Below are 19,006 nucleotides of genomic sequence, written 5' to 3'. Positions count from 1 at the left end.
CAGATTGCTACTTAGATGTGTATATTCAGCCATTTCATAAAATGTCAATCAATTGCAAGTGAAATTGGACCTAAAGGAATGAACGGACTACAAGGAATGGTCCACGAAACTCACTCGAAATCACTAGTTCCAAGATCCAATACTAAATCCACATCAAGGCAAGCTACGGCCTTCGGCCTGTCGGGCCGTATCAGACATGTGTTGCCGTTAATCCCTGACGTGTGCCTTCGAGACGCGGCAGTCACGTACGTCGAGCGTTCGTTACAGCAGTGGGTCTCAGAAGATTGTACTGTTCACGTTCAGACGTAATAGTATAACGCGTTATGGAACTTGTGGTCAAAAACAAAAGAAGCACGCATTTTGTGATCACATGATTATAGTGAGTACTTAGTCAAGTCGAATGACCACTACCTAGATGTAAGTACCTACTTTGAAATTTAACTTTTACTGCAATTCGTACCTAACTTTTAAGAGAATGATATATTCTGGAATAATACACACTGTAATATAGAGCTCATGTAATAATGCATTCTAGAGGAAATAACTGAAAATGCTTTTCAAAATATTTTTGATAAAAACTGAAAGGTACGAGTAGGTAGAGGTTAAAAGAAATTCATTTTCACTACAACCTAAGTAATTAGTTTTATACTACTTAGGTATTACATAGCGTTGTTTAAATTCTATCACCAGGTAAGTCATTTTTAGCAACTTTTCAGGAGATTGGATGAAACGACGCGTCTTTCGATTCTCTGGCGAATGGCGTCAAAATGTCAAAACCGTCAAAAAATGACTTACGTGGAGACAGAACTTAAACGACGATAGGTAGAGTAAAAAAGACACTACGAATACTCCGTTTTCTAGCAAAAAGAACAAATAGAAATCTTCTACATTTTTCGGTAATAACTGTTCGTTCAAATCATTTTTTATTATTTATTTATTTATTTTCCATATAAATACACACAGTAAACATTAATATTTTCTGCCAAACTGTGACACAGTTTGTCGGCAGCAGTTCTCACAATACTGTTATTACATAGCCTCTAAATAACATTATACGTATAGGTACAGACGACGGCACGCCAAGTAAAACACTTAGGTTGAATTGCACCACCCCACCCCAATCGCGACCACAACAACCGGTGCCTTCTATATGGAGTTTGACAGACCCTTGACGTTTGTTAAAGTTAAAGTAAGATGGTACAACCCACTCCAAGGCCTCTTTTCTTACTGATAAAATGGTGACCGCCGCTGACTTTTTACACTAAATAAATCTTAATGTAAAGTTGGTTAAAAAAATGTTTCTGTAAAGTTATCGTAAATTTTCTTCTTTGAAATTTTCCTTAGAGTTGTCTAATGAATCAAAATTCTCGGTAGTCGGGACATTTTTCCACAGTTCCAGTTCCAACACTATTCATTCATGTTGACTTTAGTGATGGCGTTTACTTTATTTACGTCTTTTTGTTCCCAGATTAGACTGGAATACCAATGTAAAGTATTTTTGAGGATTCTAAGGCTGAGTTGCACCACCTAACTTTAACGGTAACTTTATCGATAACCGGTGCTTTTTGTATGGAATTTGACAGATTTTTGACGTTTGTTAAAGTCAAAGTAAGATGGTGCAACCGAGCCTTAGAAACTCAATTTCATATTTTTTGAGGTTTGTGTGTAAGTTTTATTGTTAAACTTGATTTCAGATTTGCCACATTTTGAATTATGAATGAGACTTAAATGGTAGGTAGGTACAAAAGGAGCATGAACAGAAACAGTACCTACCTACATACTACTTTTAGTATTTCACCTTTATCGCCCCTCTTACGTAAGTACTAAAAGATTAGGTACCCCTGATTATATGCATCAGGATTAGGAGATAGGGATGTTTAACACATTACCGTAAATTGCCTAGGTACATCGATAGAGATTAATCCATGTTTTTTGTCTTCAAAATAATGTGGATACTCTCAATGAATTAATGCCGAAAATGCTAGAGAGATTGTGTTTGCGCCGACGAAGCAAACGTAAAAAGGTCACGTATTTGGGGAAAGCGCGAAATAGCAATATCCATGTGACAAATGCTATTTTGTACGTGGAAATAACTATTTTCCGGGCTCCCAATTACTTATAAATTGGGTGGATTATAGCGATTGAATGAAATTAAGGAGTTGATTCGACCGTTTGATAGCGTTTTGCCTTTCTTTCGCTTGGCTGTCTTCGAGATAACGGCATTAAGGTTACACCACAAACAAGGCTCAGGCTGATCCGTGATAAGTTTCGTTTGAGAGGATTTTGGAATTAAATGTCTTATATTTGTGGGCTTATTTGCAAGAAAATATTACGGACCTTATTTACATCAATAGGTAAGTTAATGGGTAAAAAATTGTTGTAATGTATAAAAGCGAAAAGTCACTGACTGACACTGACTCATTAATCACGAAATCACAGAAACTATAACACATAGACTTGAAATTTGGCTGGTAGATTCTTTATAGGGTGTAGATATCTGCTAAGAACGGATTTCCTACTAAACTCCACCCAATGGGGGTAAAACGGGGTCCACGCGTACGAAGTCGCGGGCGGCCGCTAGTAGTATAATATTCACTATCATACACACCGCTTTGAACAACTACTTCAGAGTTTTAGTTCGTATTTTCCAAATTTTGCGTTATTTTCTATTTCTATATGGAGTGTTGTTCACTTTTATCATCACGTTGTTCATAAATTAAATTAATATTGAACCCATCTCCATAGGTTCACTGAATATTAATTTGTTTGAAGGGTAATAAAATATTATATACGAGTACGTACTAATTACAAAAAGGTTTAATTAAACTTGAACTTCAAAAGGGGAGATTTTCGATGACACGCGGCCGAATTTTCTTTTAAAATGATCTCCGAGTCGTTAAGAAAAGGATGGTGTTATTGCAATACCTTTATTTACCGCTCTACCATGTACCTAAGTATATAGGTATTAGGTAGGTACCTGATTATAATATGGAGGCCGTGAAGTGCCACACTTTGTGCTTTTTCCTCATTTTCTTCCAATTTCGATCAATATTCAATTACGTCAGACATATTACATAAGATACGCTTTCTATGATGGAGCATCGATGTGAGACAAATTCAAATGATATGTACTTACTCGTACGTTCACACTCATATTCAATAAACCATTATTATGCACAATAACGATTTACTTTCTTTTGTGTCCCTATGAAATAAACTATTTAACTTTTTTTTATTCACATCAACGGGACTAATCCCACCTCTCGTTCCCACCGCTGCAACTCCTGTGTCCAGGATCTACAGCTTGACCGCCATAAAAAACCAATCAGTAAAGTTCAAGTTTGTTCACAACAGGGAAGGTCTTGGGCTAAATGCATCTCACCTGATGGAAAGTGATGATCTGGCTGAAGGTGGAAGTGAGCTTCACCCGGAATCCTCAACCACAGAACTGGCTAGGTTACTTCAAACTGCTAAAGCTTAACGTATTATAAACGACTCCATATTTGGTGTCCAAAAGATGGCTTCGCGACTCGTAGGTTCTGGAATAGATTCAGAAAATAGGCATAAGTTAGAGAGCATAAGATATTCACTCAGGATATTACATGGTTCCATCAAATTGAATGTCTGATAAGAAATATATTATGAATCCGTTAGGTACCTACTGGTGTTATTGCCTCTACAAGTAGTTTTTAGGTTCAATTTTCATATTGTAATACTAACGATCTTGAATTGTGTAAATTAAATTAGATAATCTATGTAAAAAATGCCATCAAAAATTGCGCAAACCACTAAATGTAGCCAATAAACGGTTGTTAAAAGCTATTTATCTTATTGTAGACTTGATAAGGTAACGGAATATAAATGGCGATACTTGAAATCCAATAAAACGAGCTACGTGCTTGAGTTATCTCTCCTCTTGTATTGAAACGTTGTACCTCTAAATTGTACAGGTTGCTTTTAAATTAAACAACAGAGCAAATATTTTGCCTGTTTTTGCTTAAGACAACACCTTGATATCTTGGGAGCAAGAAAAACTGCTCTAATGTAATTTCAGTGTGTGACATATTATCCATACTTAGCCTGTGTTACATAGCATCAATCTCAACACGCAGTGTACGCGATGATTTATTTACCGACCTCTCTCTTGCGCCAAACAAAGGGATAATACCTATGAGAATGGAGTTACGCGATAAAAAACCGGTGGAGAATTTTCTCGTTTTTAGCCTTTTTATACAAATACCCGAGCGCGTTTGACCACACCGCATTAGAATAACAGATGTGGGCGCGTTTTTTTCACAAGTTTTATGACAAATGAGCATCGGGCACCTTTTGCCGCCATTTGTTTCAGACGGTGTCGTTCCCGCAATCAGTTATGCGCCGAGAAACGCGCCCCGGGGACACGAAAACGAAAAACATTCAGCCATCCTCTGTCCCAGGATCTGGGATTTCACACGTACTTATATCGAAGCCGCTATAAAAATACGATAGCCGGTCTCGAGAGGGATCCCGGATTGCTTCACCCATGTAACGGGCGGCGACCTCTTCGATGAAAAGTTATTTTCTATTCCCCAAGAAAACGTTCCTTGTTACGTACCGAGTAAGTGAGCTGCGATAACAATACAAACTTATCCCTATGTAGGCAGCCGCGTAATGTACATAAATACAGTAGACTTTTGCCTGTTACCAAAAAAGTGATAAAGGTATGTAAGTACCAATTGAAGAAATAGATAGAGTTTAATACTTACTAGCCAATTTTTTCTGGTAGGATCCCCCCGTTCCAATTAAGATTTTTATGACACCATGTTGTAATCACAAGCGCCACACAATATTATTGGTTATTCAAGTTATAGTAATATCAGGTTACATAAAACTGTTTGATAGCCGTCTAAAATAAAAAAATCCAAAACTTCTTGTGTACTCGTATATTATCATCGTTCCTAAGACTGGGCCTTCTATTCTTTCCTGGTATGGTAGCGTGGAGTAGGTACAAATACAAGTTGCAGAGATTTGTCTCATAGTTGTTCCGTCTGCTTTGCACTTTAACACGAAACTATGCTGAGAACTTGAAATTGTGATGAAACTTATTATGTGAATGCAATTAAAGTTTTAACTGCATACCACAAAATTGACGCACTTTAGTAAAAAAAAACAACGACATATTTAATTTTTACAAAAAAAAAATTAAGACAGGCTGTCTTGGCGTTTTAGAACGAGGAGAGCGGGCTCCAAATGAAATGGGAAAAGTCACAGAAGAAGAAGAAATGGCATGGTTGATGAAGAAGAAAAAAAAGAGAAAGAAGGTAGTACCAGGTAGCTCCAGAATATTATTTTGTTTTTATTGTACTGCTTTAACAATACACGAAATACAAAGTATTTTACCTTATAAGACAAGGTTAGAGAGAAGGAGGTTTAACAATGATTAGAAAATTCCATCCCAGATCCCAGATAGCTTAAATTCTCAATATGATACAGGAATGACTTTATCGTCGTTCGAAATCAATTGAAAGAAGTATTTGAACAAATAGCAGTTTCTCTCGGGAACCTGTTTAAAAATGAATTTTAGTGAGAAACTTCAGCGAAGTTATATTGCGAAAGATGTCAATAATGACACATTCCGAAAGTTTCCAACTTCGTCGCTATAATATTATCAGAGCTAGTACAGTCTGCGCCAATAGAAATTAGACATCTTGTGAACTAATAAAGGTGACTAATATTGAATTAAAATCATAAAAATTCCAACTAATATCGATATTAAAGTAACATGGATACTATTGCGAGTAAAAAAATCTCGATTTACTTCGATTTGATCATGTCTCATAAATAAAATACCAAAATCTATTGGCGCGGACTGTAGCGTTTGTGTTTTTGTCCCATTGATTTATCGCCGGGGCAGTATTAGATAGATTCCTAGGCCCCGAAATATGTAGGAATTGCCGAGATATTTGTCACTAACTCCTTTATTAAACCCATTAATATTCTGTCCTTACAAGATCACTCACAGCGACAGGGGCTCAAGAATTCACTCACATTTTGGTTTTGCTGCTTAAAGGTCACAGGCCAGTGAAATGTCGGCAATTTTGAAATTTAAATGCCTTTTGGTTTAGAATGTCTTTTGCATGATTTAAATTGTTTTAAGGTATAGTTGCTGCAATTCACGAAGGCGAGTGAGCTTTACATGTGTGGTGGCTCGCTACTGTTCGTTTTTCATAAATTTTGATAGACTTAACACTATCGTTATGTGGTGCTTGTACACGTACACACACAAGTAAAGCTCACTCGCCTTCGTGAGTTGCAAAAACTATAATTATTTTTGTATGACGTCATCACAAATGACCGACCTCAGAGTTCTTTGGAGAACGTAATATCTACAAGAAAAAATACTTCTGTTTTCTCTCTCCCTGCTTATTTCACCAAAATAAGTAAATAAGTAAACAAGTAACTCTAGCCGGCTGGTTCCCCGTACAATTTATTATAAGCTGAGAGCTGACCTAGGTCACCGCCTGCTCCATGGTCGCAAATAGCGCGAGATGACGTCATAGCCTCATTAAAGACGACTAAATGGTCGGACGTTAGCTGTCCATTTGCGCGACCGCACACGAAATATTTTAATAAACAATTAACAATAATTAGCGTGTTTACATTAAAAGTCGTCTCTAGTGAGCGCGTCTAAAAAAATCTATGAAGATTTTAGTTCATGAAATTATCCGCTAGGGGCGCTGAATAATCCGTCATACATTAATTAATGTAATTTTTTTACGCGCTCACTAGTGAGGACGTTTGATATAAACTCACACTCAGCCCTCAGGGATTAGTGTACAGCGCCTCCAGCGGAAACTTTCAAGAACTAAAATTTTTTTTAACGCGCTTACTAGTGAGTACCTAAACTGACACTAAGTCCTCTGTTCAAGACATCTAATTTAAAAGAGTCTTTAGTTTCACACCACCTAAATCAAACGCTGCTCAACTTATAAATCCCGACTCCAATATAGATGGGGTGAAAAAGTCAGCGATAATGAGATTGATCGATCCCGTTCTACTTCAAAGTTCCACAAAAGTTCTAAGATTTCACCGCAAGTTCTGTTATAAAAAATCGCCTTTTAATCAAAACTAGTTCTGTGGGAGACATCTTTTTCTTAAAGAAAATAAAAAGTAGAACGCTGCTGAGGTTAATGAAAGTGGAATTGGAATCAAGGATATCGACTAAAATAACACTTCTCAGAGAAATACTAGAACGTTGAAAAGATTTTGGTTTTGTGACTTCATTAAAGGTTCAATCAAAAAGCCACATAAAATGTTCTGAGAATTTACCGATATCTTGTAAGCACTATTCAAGTAATCACCGCTTATGGGTATGGAATCCTCATTAATTTGGTGGCAAAATTTATCAGTTTTAAATAATGATACACTCATAGATTACCTATATCTTCAATCTTGTATCGGTTTAATTAAATCGCCATAACTCCAAATATAGGTATTCAGGCTATCTCAATCGTAGCCATCAAACCGATTCTCGATTCGGAATAAATTGGTTGATCAAGACTTCGATTTGATTATAATCGCCACCCGTAAGCACCCTCGGACTTAAATTTAAAGTGCTCCTCGGAATTTCGCCGAAGCCATCGATTTTCGGTGGAAAAAACGAGCCGATTATTCTTCAGTGTCCTGGGAAGGGATATTTGGACGGGATCGTGCCAGTTTTATTATCCAGTGCGAATAGCCTCTTACGAAAACACACTCACAAATGTGACGAAATTGAGGGCTTAAGTGTAAATTAACTCGGTGCTTTCTTGCGAAGACAGTAGCTGTTATATTCGGCCATTTCCTTTAAATGTCAACCTTCTTTAGGTAATAATAGAATAAAGTATCGGCCTATTGATCTTAGTATTTACAACTTGTTGCTTAATAGTCAATAATGACGAGGAAAATTGTTGTTTTATTGCAGCCAAAATTATATTACGAGTAAAAAGCTCCAACTTTAGATTACCTACGTTTTTCCTAATTTTAGTTAAGAGATTTATTTGGTTTAATACGGGCCCGGGCAGTTTCATATACCTACCTAATTTACGAGTTTAACGTTGGACTATCTCATAATATAAAGTTGTTCGTGCAATTTCGAAGCTTAACAAAATTGCTGGTAAAAGTGCCTACAATAAAAGCTTGTTCTTTGTGTAGCTCAGACATTTGTCTTGTCTCGCGGAGCGGAACAGCTGACTGTCTAGATTTTCGTCTACTTACACTTCACAATTACCACCTACTCTTACGGAAACTTGAAACTTTGGACTTTTAAGATAATACGAGCTACATTAAATTTGAAACATACTTATTTATTTTACTCAATCTTTGTTTATTAGACGCCTTGAAAGAACGTAAAATTAGTTATTTAATTACTTACTGTTCTAGAAAAAGGAATAAGTACTTGAAATTCCCCAATCTCCGTACAAAACGTCATGAATCGAAAATCCCTTAATCCACGGAAAACGTCCATGTTTCCCACATCAGAAAACGTTGCGCTTTAAATTCTTCCCTTTCTTATTTGTAAAACAAAAGCCGAAAGTGGCTAGCTGTAGTCGACATGAATAAATGCACGATTCGCGTTTCGCGTTCGCTACACTGAGCTCTGCGAACAAATATCTAGTCCAGTGGCTTTCAAACTTCGTCATAAAACGCCCACTTTGGCGTCAGCATAAACGTCAGCCCATCTATCTATCCATTAAACTCCGTAACTCGTTCAGAGTCATGACAAAGGGATTTTAATGAGATTTTGTTAATTATTATTTATACCAATAAAAAAATATTACTGATTTTTATTGCATTTTTGCTTCTCTTGACTTTATTTTTATGGCATAAAATCCCATTTTCATTAAAAACATGATGACTTACATAGACATCTAAGACTGCATTATTTGATAACATTAAGTTACAAGTTTTTTACCACCTCTGTGTTTCGTTACATCAGCTAAATAAACTTGGTAATAAACTGTGAACGAGAAGCAACCGTAAACATTATGGACCCTAAGGATGTTTTACAGTTTGGGAAACACTGTTACACCGTTATGAAACTGAGCATTATGTGAAAAACAAAATGGCTAGAGTGTGACGACCTGGATATTATGGCAGCAGATGCGGCCAGAGGCAGGCCAATCGTACATAAATGTTAATGTTTATTGTGTTCTTAAAAAGGTTTATGATTATGAATTTAATAAAAGCTCATGCAAACAATTTAATTAAAGCATTCTTCATTATTAAGCTGCTCATTTTACGAGATTGCAATAACTTGCTCGCTTTGTAATTGTTTCATTCGACATACCTACTTTACGTTTCAAATACATTGTTTCGTTTTGCTTTCGTAATATATTGTTACAGATTCAATGGCTTGATTTTGAATAACGTCTTTTTCTTGCGATTTTATTGAGCGTCCTTTACATGAAGTTTTATGGTTTGAGATCTACGGTCTACGACGACGTAGAGTAAGCTATTTTACGAATTCAGATAAAAGAAGCTAACTCAACGTCGCAAACCTTTACGATGGCTAAGTATCCTTAAATTGTAACCACTAAGAATATGTAATGCTAGACATAACAGCAAATTATGGTTGTAGATATTATCTTGTCTAAGTTAAAAAGGTAATTTATATACTTACCTACGATATCTATCCTGCGGTAAATCCCGTATTTACTCGTACTTATTCAATAGTATAACGGGAAAGTTCAAAAGTAATTATCTTGTCTAGGCTAGGAAGTCAAGGATTGATTTTCAGGATCCTCAATTGTAATCTTGGAAGTTTGTTCGTAACTAACAACAAAACTAATTTAAACAATCGGGTAGTTTCGAATCCGGTTGCAGCCAGAATATTTGTTGCCCAATCCTCTCCTGACCGGCCTATCACAAAATGGAGACCGCCTCTGGAAATTTTTAATTGGATTGGATGTTTATGTTGTTGCCAGCGAAAATTTAATTATTTTGCTCCGGTTGCTTGCTGACTTTATAAAGATTAATTAATTGAAATTCTGTCTCAAAATTTTATATTGACATTCTGTCAACGTTTCCATAAGCCGCATCTGCTTGTTAAGTTTTGCTCAAGGCTTTTGGTAATTGCGAACACTTTTTGCTCTTTTAAGGAGAAAGATTTGGAAAGTGTTTGGTGTTTAAATGTGCCGTCAACAAAACAATTTAGGTGTACGCTGGTGCCAAATTGTTTGGCAAGATTTCAGGACCCGCATACTAAAACTTGTCGCGCTATAACTTGCTGGTCGCATTCGTGTCTTGATTTCTTCTGAATTGGCTAACCTAGTTATTTGACGCATGACTCCATATCGTTGTGTGCTATAGACGGGCCATTGTGGTTTCGAAATGACGCTTTTTATTTTCTTGCCTGCCTATTTATGGACAGTCTTAGTCCGATGGTTCCTGTATTGACCAAACAACGTGAATTATGGTTGCGGGTTCAAACTGTTGGCAACAAATATTTAAATAACATTGAGCATCATTAGGTACCTACATGGAGTGATATGAAAGTTTGTTATTGAATTTGCAACATTTTTTAAAGTTTATATTTGAACAGTATCGAAATAGTCTGAAAAGTTTCCAGTGTGCGTACTGCCTGAAATAATGGTTATTTTTTTATTCCAACATATAAGTTGACTCTTTTTGAACGAAATTAAAAAGTTCAAGTCCCTGTTGCTAGGGAATACGATAAAATGAACGACTTGTCACATAACTTTTAACTGCTCTCATTTGTTAATGAGGCTCATTAAACAATCCCAGCCAATGCTCAGGCGCTAATTTTACAACTCAGAAACTGGGGTAAAGCGGTCTGTTAACTATTTTCATGACCGTCGTTAAACCATTAACCAAACTTTAATTTACTGGCCGGTTTACGGACAGCCTGCTTCAGCGGTCTTACTGCTACACGTCCATGATGTGAAATCAGCAGTTTTTACGTCGGCTCGTGGGCTCGGGCGGGCTATAACTGTTAACTACGATAGTCCGGCCTGCGTTTGATTGTCGTCACATCTCGCCAACCCTCCTGAAATTTATCTATCAGTATCACACACGACTAAGGCTGCATTTCCACCAGATACATGTAGCTGAATGTAGCGAAGAAGTATACCAATTAGGTATAACATGGTGTGATTTTTTCGTCAAAGCCATGTGAGGTACTTGCGGTGCAAAAAAGCGCTACGAAGCTAAGTGTCGTTTCGTCTAAGCAGCTAAATATTGTACTCGTAAATTCAAACTGTAACATGGTGAGTATAACAAAATTGGTAGATTAGTACCTACACGGAAAACTGTTCTTGTTTTCGCAAAAGCTGGTTGGAATAGCTGAGTGGTGTGAAGCATACCCTAGCTGTGGCATGGTGTGTTTTCACCAAAACTGTGCCTAATAGTGCAAAAATGATAATCGAGGCTGTAAAATCGAGTCTTCCAGTGACTTGGCCCACTTTTAGATTGGTCCACGGGCCAAGTAGCTAGTTTTTTTAATATATTAAACACCAAACACCAAATCAACAAAAATCTACTCTAGAATCTTAGAGGGGCCAGTTACTGGAGAAAAACTATTTTAAATATCCATCCAGCGACTTGGCCCGTGGACCAAGCTAAAAGTGGACCAAGTCACTGGAAGACTCGTAAAATCACGTTTTTCTACCAAAATCAGTAGGTAACTCAGCCACCTTGCGAATATGTGTAGCGGAATCATTGCGATTTGCGTACAAGCAAGCACCGTGAAAACAAATTACTGTCTTTTGCCTTGACACACCGCCCGCATTCTTCGCACGCCTACCCGGATAGTCTCTACACATATTTCGCTGCTTTGTACTGTAAAAGCCCTTGCTCCGCTAAGCTCTCAAAGCTGCGCTAATGCTAGGAAAATGAAGTAATCCTTTTGATGGATTTTTTTCTTGCGCGTCGCTTTGCTGGAAGCGTAGCCTTAGACATACATTAGTAATTCTTATATTACGAATTCTGTTCTTGACTATGAAGCATCTTTGTAAGCACATAGCTACTGGAATCTTAATGGCATAGTGCCTTTATTACCTAACAAATTCAATTCAAAACTAGGAAAACATCATGATACGAGTAAAACTAACTTTTAAAGGGTGGACATTGATTGCGTCGTGGGTTTGTAAAAGGACTGGTCGGTAGCAAGTCCTAAACTGTAAAGCATTTAGCGCATAATATTCTGTTTTACGATTCCTTAATAAAAATAAATATATAATGTGCCTGCTGGAAATAGTAATAGTGTTAATTGCGTTCCAGTTCCATAAAAAAAAATACTAAAAATCTTGGTCTAGACTTGGTATTGGATTTCTTTTGCTCTAGTTGCGTCGTCAAAGAATTCAATATGATTCGGTTATATTCCCCTTTACAATTGAAAGCAATTTCAGTTATTTGTAGAAGTGCCTTTATTTACAAAGGTTAACAAATAAGTACCTCTACTAAATTCAGAAACGTAGTTGGTAAATATTTACCTTCATAATATAGTTTCGAGAAGATAAACTTAACATTTATGTTAAGTTATAATTTATATATTTACACTTGCATACATTAATGCTTGTTTATTAGTTTACGTTCAGACCTCATTTACTAAAATAATTCTTCTTCGTCATGTTAACACAATTTTAAGGAGTGTCAGATCCTAATGGAAAGTAAATTGAAATAAAACTGCGTTCTTTTCCGGGTTTGAATTTACACCACAATCGCTCTACATAGCACATTAATGTCCTTTGATTCAAATAAAACAGTTAAAAAAAATATCAGCCATAAAACGTTTCTTAGAAAATGTAAATTGCTTTTATTTCCGATGGAAATGGACTTAAAACGGAGGAACATCGAGTTAAGCGTTAAATCTTGACCCCTTTTGCGACGGCTGCCTGAAAAAGTTGGATTTAAATGGGATCTATTACAGCGATAGGTACAACCGTGTTTATTGACAGACCTGTCGGAAGCTTTTCATTGGGTTCACTGATTTTTGAAGCCAGGTCAGCAAGTAGGTCAGCGGGATAAAGTTTCTTTGACCTCGTCAAATCACACTACGTATTAAGGAGTGATAGCTTCATTAAAACTTCAACGAGGGTCGTATCCGATATTTATTTCAGAATAAAAGTTCCAAGCGCTTCATATATTTATTTCCGTCCTAAAATCATGTGTGATATTCATTCCTACCCCAATGTTAAAGATTTAGGAGGGTCTATAAAAGCGATATAAAATTCAGAGACAGTTAAAGGAATCATCGATTTAGATCCTCATCGCTGTTTTGAAGCTTTATAACTGTCCTGGGAATAGCTTGACGTTTGATATCACCAAAGTAGCGAAAAATAGCGGGGAAAGTCCCGAAAACAATGGCATATACGAGATCTGATCGAGCTCTGGCTTACGAGTTCAAATTACTCTCGAGAGAGTTGTAGTTCTTGGCTCATTCGGTATGGCGACTAAGGCGTATTGTACATCAACCTTTCATGGATAATGGAAACTACATGCTTACTTATTCAACGTATTCTTGGTATGGATTGTCCATTACGTTGAATATATTGAAGTCAAAATGCGAGGTGCTGCTGCTCTATTTATACAGCAAAACTACTTATTATTAGAATTAAAAGAATTAAGAGTTATCAAAAACAGTAGGTAGGTATGTCTCTTGTCTAAAAATGAGCTAAAACCTTTTATAAGTACTATTCTGTTCTACGGAGCTCTAGGTCACCGAAAGTTCACTAATTGATGATTAGTGAACTTTCGGTGACCTGTTATATTAAACCGTTGTTTTAAGTTTAAAGGGGCTTTGCTTACCTTACCTATCTTTTGTTTATTGTTGAGTTTTGGTCCAATTTTGCGTGCCATTTCAAAATACATTATGATCTCCATAAAGCGACAACAGATTATAATTGCGGATGCAACTCAACGCTCGCTTTAATTATTCATTTTTGATGTAACAATGGGAAACAAACGACAATATTATCTCCAACAAATACCACCATTATATCAACAGCATCAGTTAACACAAATCTAATTTATCACGACACCAACTCGAATCAACAACAAGTTCATTGAAATAGTTCAACGGACAAATGATGTGTACATTAACACGATTCTGGTGATGTTTGTGTTCGACGAATTGTATTAAACAATTAAAATTAATTACTTCACTTGACATTTTGTACCTAAATAATTATAGGTACGTATTTTCGTGAGAAGAAAATCAGTATGAATTCTGCTCTATTTAAATAAATGTTTTTATTTACAAATTCGGTAATTTGAGTGTCAATTCGAAAACAAAAGACGACCAAGCGCGCGAAAATCGCACAAAAACTACAAATACTGCCAACCGATTTAACTTTTTTTTTTTGTTGGAACATCAACTCATTTGCCACTTTCAAGAGGAATAGCATAGGCAGAAAAAAACATAAATTCTAAAGAAAAAAGAAACAAGTGAGTCACAGATTTATTACTTTTTAGTGGCCAGTATTGTTCTCAGGGAATCGATTTCATCTTGTAACATTACATTAGGGTTACTAATTTGCCGCACCTAATAAGTTTCAGGCCTCGATCGGGGTCAAGCAAGCCTTTGATAGTAATTTATTTCGGCTTGGACACCTAAATTGGGGATTTATATCGTCTAATGAGATATCAACGGCTTGGTAGGCAGTGATGTAAGTCTCAGACTTTAAGAGCCTTTTAATAAACATTTATTACAGGTTTTAGTCAGGTTTAGTCAGGTTACATACATACAATTGTATGTAACCTGACTAAAGTTAAGAATTTGGATTCTTTTATGTACTCGTAGGCACTATAAAAATAAAAGTTTAAAATTATTATTCTAAGATTAAAGGTGAAAAAACTAGCTAAGTAGTTAGACCTGAAAATCGAGTAGATTTTTATGAGTGACAAAAATATTGCTTTATGTGCTAAGTATCGTTATGGAAAGCCAATAATTTGTATTTTAAGTTCCTAGAAAATAGTTTTTTCCCTAGTGATCGTACAAAGCTTGCTCTACCCATACCTATGAAATCTCTGATGTTCCATTTCTTTTGCTACAATTTACTATCTTTAAACTATATCCACCCACCTCTATGTGCACCGGACTTAGGGTTTTCCGAAGGGCCTTGATCATAGGAAACAAATTTCCCGCGCACACGTGCGCCCGCTTTTTGGAGCGGAAATAAATTGGCAACTTTGTAGCTCCTAATAGTAAGTAGTTTTTTGTAAGCCCTTAATACAGTCCCTCCCTCCAAGGGTCGGCTGTTGGTTTTTCACAATTCAATCGTCGTTTTTGTGAGGTCTATTAGGTTAGTAATGGCGAAATCCTTTTCTTATTGAATAACGTGTCACGTCTCTAGTGCAATTGAACGAGCGCGCCAATCTGATGGACAACCTATTTAGAAGTTTGTAACATTTATAGTTTGTTACGATTAAAAGGGGCTTATTTAAAAGAGGTCGACAATACAGCGAAATTGACTGACGCCCGTATTCACAAACGATGCTTGCTTAAGTGAAGCAGCAAATCGAACGCACAGCGTTGAATAGAGCTCTGTGATTGGTTCGTGTGTCACCCTATGCGTCCACGCGCACTGTGAGACCTCATAGTAATGTTTGTGAATACGGGCGTGAGTTTTATCTCAGCAGTGGAATTATGTAGCTGGGTTGCACCATCTGCGGCCTTAGTGTTAAAAAAACGATTAATGGACGTGTTTTTAGCTTTAAAACCAATTTAGGTATCTACTAATAATAATGGATGTAAATGGGAGAGCATTTTTTAGAGTCCTACTAATATACAGTTAAAATGCCGAACATGTTTTAATTTTTTTTCAATGCAGTGAAATATTAGTAAAATATTTACTCTAATTTCACGTGAAACAAAGTAAAACTTGGTTAGATAGGCAAATAGTGTAGTTTTGATACTTTTCACAATGGTGAAATACATATAAAGGAAATTCTCAAAAAAACTATTATTTGCTAGTGCTTAAATAAACATTTTCAGTACTTAAATACATAAGTCATCATTACGTTCATGTAGGTATTTCGATTAATTCATTGAAAAACTTAGGGTGCGTTGCACCACCTTACTTTAACTTTGACAAGCGTCAAAAATCTGTCAAACTCCATACACAAAGCACCGGTTATTGTTATTGTTACGGTTAAAATAAGATGGTGCAACTCAGCCAAAGAAGGATAGAACCTGATAAAAAAACAATAGCAATCTTTTCAAAGTGTATTTCTTACGCGACGAATAATTTTAATTTAACCATGTAACGTTGGATGACGAGCCGATCCGGCCACCTCCGTTATATCCCAAAAAATCCCCCCAAGCCAGGATCCATTTATCATGTGTTATATTCACAACTATGACGTTTTATATTCTGATTGTGTCCGAGAGTGAGGGCAGCTCTCGCAGGGAATATCTAAAGTAGTATTACTATAACGGAGGGTGGTACAGTAGGAGTAGATTCCAGTTTTTGATAGGCCGGTGATAAAGTCTTTCTATGTCAGATCAATATTAACGCAGATACGAATAGACACGCACGTGAAGCCGCAGATTTTGCATGCTCTTTTTTTTAACAAAATGATCTATTAGGCCACACTGAGCTTAGAGTAAGGCCAAACGTATAAGAATGTACCAGAGTATGTATGTTATGCTGAAAACCCACAAAGTTTTTTGAATTAGTTCTTTACTGGATGAATTAGGCTTAAAATTGTATTTTCTTACACCGTTACGGACGTGCAGTTTCCTTTCTATAGGCGTGAGTTTTTTTTTCAATTCTTTAAGAGTGAGCCTACTGCATCGACCAATTTTAGTTGTGACTATAATACAACAAAAGTTAGCGGAAATTAAACCCACAGGCAGGTCTCGCGGTACATTTTTATTGCAAGGAATCCAAAGAATTGGCCACATTTCTTTGGTCGCTTTTGTACAACACAACTTTTGTTATGGTAGTTTCATGGCGGTTACTTTAACAAGGGATAAAGGGCTTTTGTGCGGCCAATATAGGTGGGTATAAAAGTAGGTGTGAAGAGTGGTCAGACATCGATTATGGGTAAACACGGTCGTTGTGTTTATTGTGCAAACATTGGATCTTCCTACGTAATGGTAGCGTAGAGTGAGTGAATGGTTAAAAAGTATCTTGTATGATCGGAATCGGATCGGAATGATGAAAGATATTAACGCCCGTATTCACAAATATTACTATGAGGCCTTACAGTGCGCATGGACTCACACGGTGACACATGAACCAATCACAGAGCTCTATTCAACGCTGTGCGTTCGATTTGCTGCTTCAATTAGCAGGCATCGTTTGTGAATACGGGCGTAAGACATTGCGGGACGAACACTGGCTTAAAATGTCATTTCCATACTAAATAACAATTTAAACCAGAGTCTTAACTTTTTTGTAATAACGGGGCGTAAGTTTTAAAAATCTCCAAGACACATTTTGGGAATAATTTTGGTAAAAAATACTAGATACCAATCTTGTGTCACAGAATGAACAAGTTTATCCGAGCTGGTTGTTACGTTTCAAGTAATTTACTGTGCACAAAAATAAAACAGGATATGAGAGGAAATGGCATTTGGGCTTCTCCTTTTACTTGAGTGAGGTTATTTTTACGAATAAAATATTTTTTGGGTATCGTACCAAGATAAGAAATATCATAGCTCTAAATATAGTTACACTCAAAGTTATCTTGGATGGTCTTTGTTTCGTTTGCTTAAAGCTGAAACAAAAAAAGATTTTTAGTTTTAGTGAAGTTATTGTAAGGTTCTCCTAAAAATATTATGGTATGAAAAAATATAAAAACACATCCATTCGCAAGGGTTCTCTGCAATAAAAGGTCGGAATCCTTTCAACAATTTTTGATATTTAATTTGGACCGAATGCAGCTGAAAGCGCTTTTCCAGCTTCAGCTAGACAGAGTGGCAAGGACAGAAAGTAGGTACTTCAGTGGCAGCAAACGTCATTGCGCGATTCTCTTTTATTTATTTAAAATAGAGGTATTTTCTGTATAGTTTTGAGGCAGAAGTTCTCAACAGCTCTATATTTCTACCAAGCTGTTTCTCTCAAAATTATATCATTATTTTTACCGGATTTTGTTTTATAAGTAGGTATATAAGTTATCTTTTTGTTTGAAGGAAAAACTGGATTTGAAAATATAATTATTATGGTTTGCTATTTAACTTTCGGTAAGTTTCGATTCGATTTCGATTTTTCGTAATCGTTACATGATTTTAAAAGTGTTAAAAATACCCCACAGCAAATGTCCGCCACAATCTATCCTTCCGCACCGCTGGGCACTAGAGAACACACTTAACCATCCCTCGCACAGTCGGCAGCACATTGAGCTACACCGTTTTGTAGCAAAAATAGCCTCTATTACAACTAAATAAGGTTCATTGGGATGTGACGTTTGTACGGTGTGTGACAGTTTTTAACCCCCGCATGGTAATGCGACCTTTGTTGACCCGGGCCTTGTATTATAAGTTTATGTTTGGGCGAGGGATATACGACTTACGCCATGAAAACTTTAGTTTGCGTGTAATGTCATAACGTACGTGGTTGACCGAGTTATTTATCAACACAGCTGAGTAGTTGGGATTGAATTTTTTTCTTTCATGTGCACTAAGGTTAGATTGAAACAAAAACGAAAAGGCGGCATTTGAGTGTGTTTTTAATATCGTGCGAATTCCATCATGGACGCGGGATTGCCCTGCATGTGTGATACCCAGAAGTGTTTTCATAATACAAGTATTTATTGTCCCGCGTGCGTGTTCCACGCATTACACCGCATCCGTGTTCGCACGATATTAAAACACCCCATATGTACGTCTCTAAAGTGTCACGCTCAAATGATGTCCTAGTTCCTTAAGGACCTTATTATAACAACAGGCACTAAGGTATAATATTGCGCGTTTCATTTCGTCTGTTTCCAACGGCCGTTCTGTTCTTTATTTGTCAAATAGAGCAGGGTACTTTTTGTTAACGACAAAATTGTGGCCAAAAAGACACACGTTGTCATAATC

The sequence above is a fragment of the Ostrinia furnacalis genome, unplaced genomic scaffold (genome assembly GCF_004193835.3).
Source record: "Ostrinia furnacalis isolate ACB-3 unplaced genomic scaffold, ASM419383v2 OfSCF0398, whole genome shotgun sequence".
NCBI lineage: Eukaryota > Metazoa > Arthropoda > Insecta > Lepidoptera > Crambidae > Ostrinia > Ostrinia furnacalis.
Note: the sequence above shows the minus strand (reverse complement) of the source record.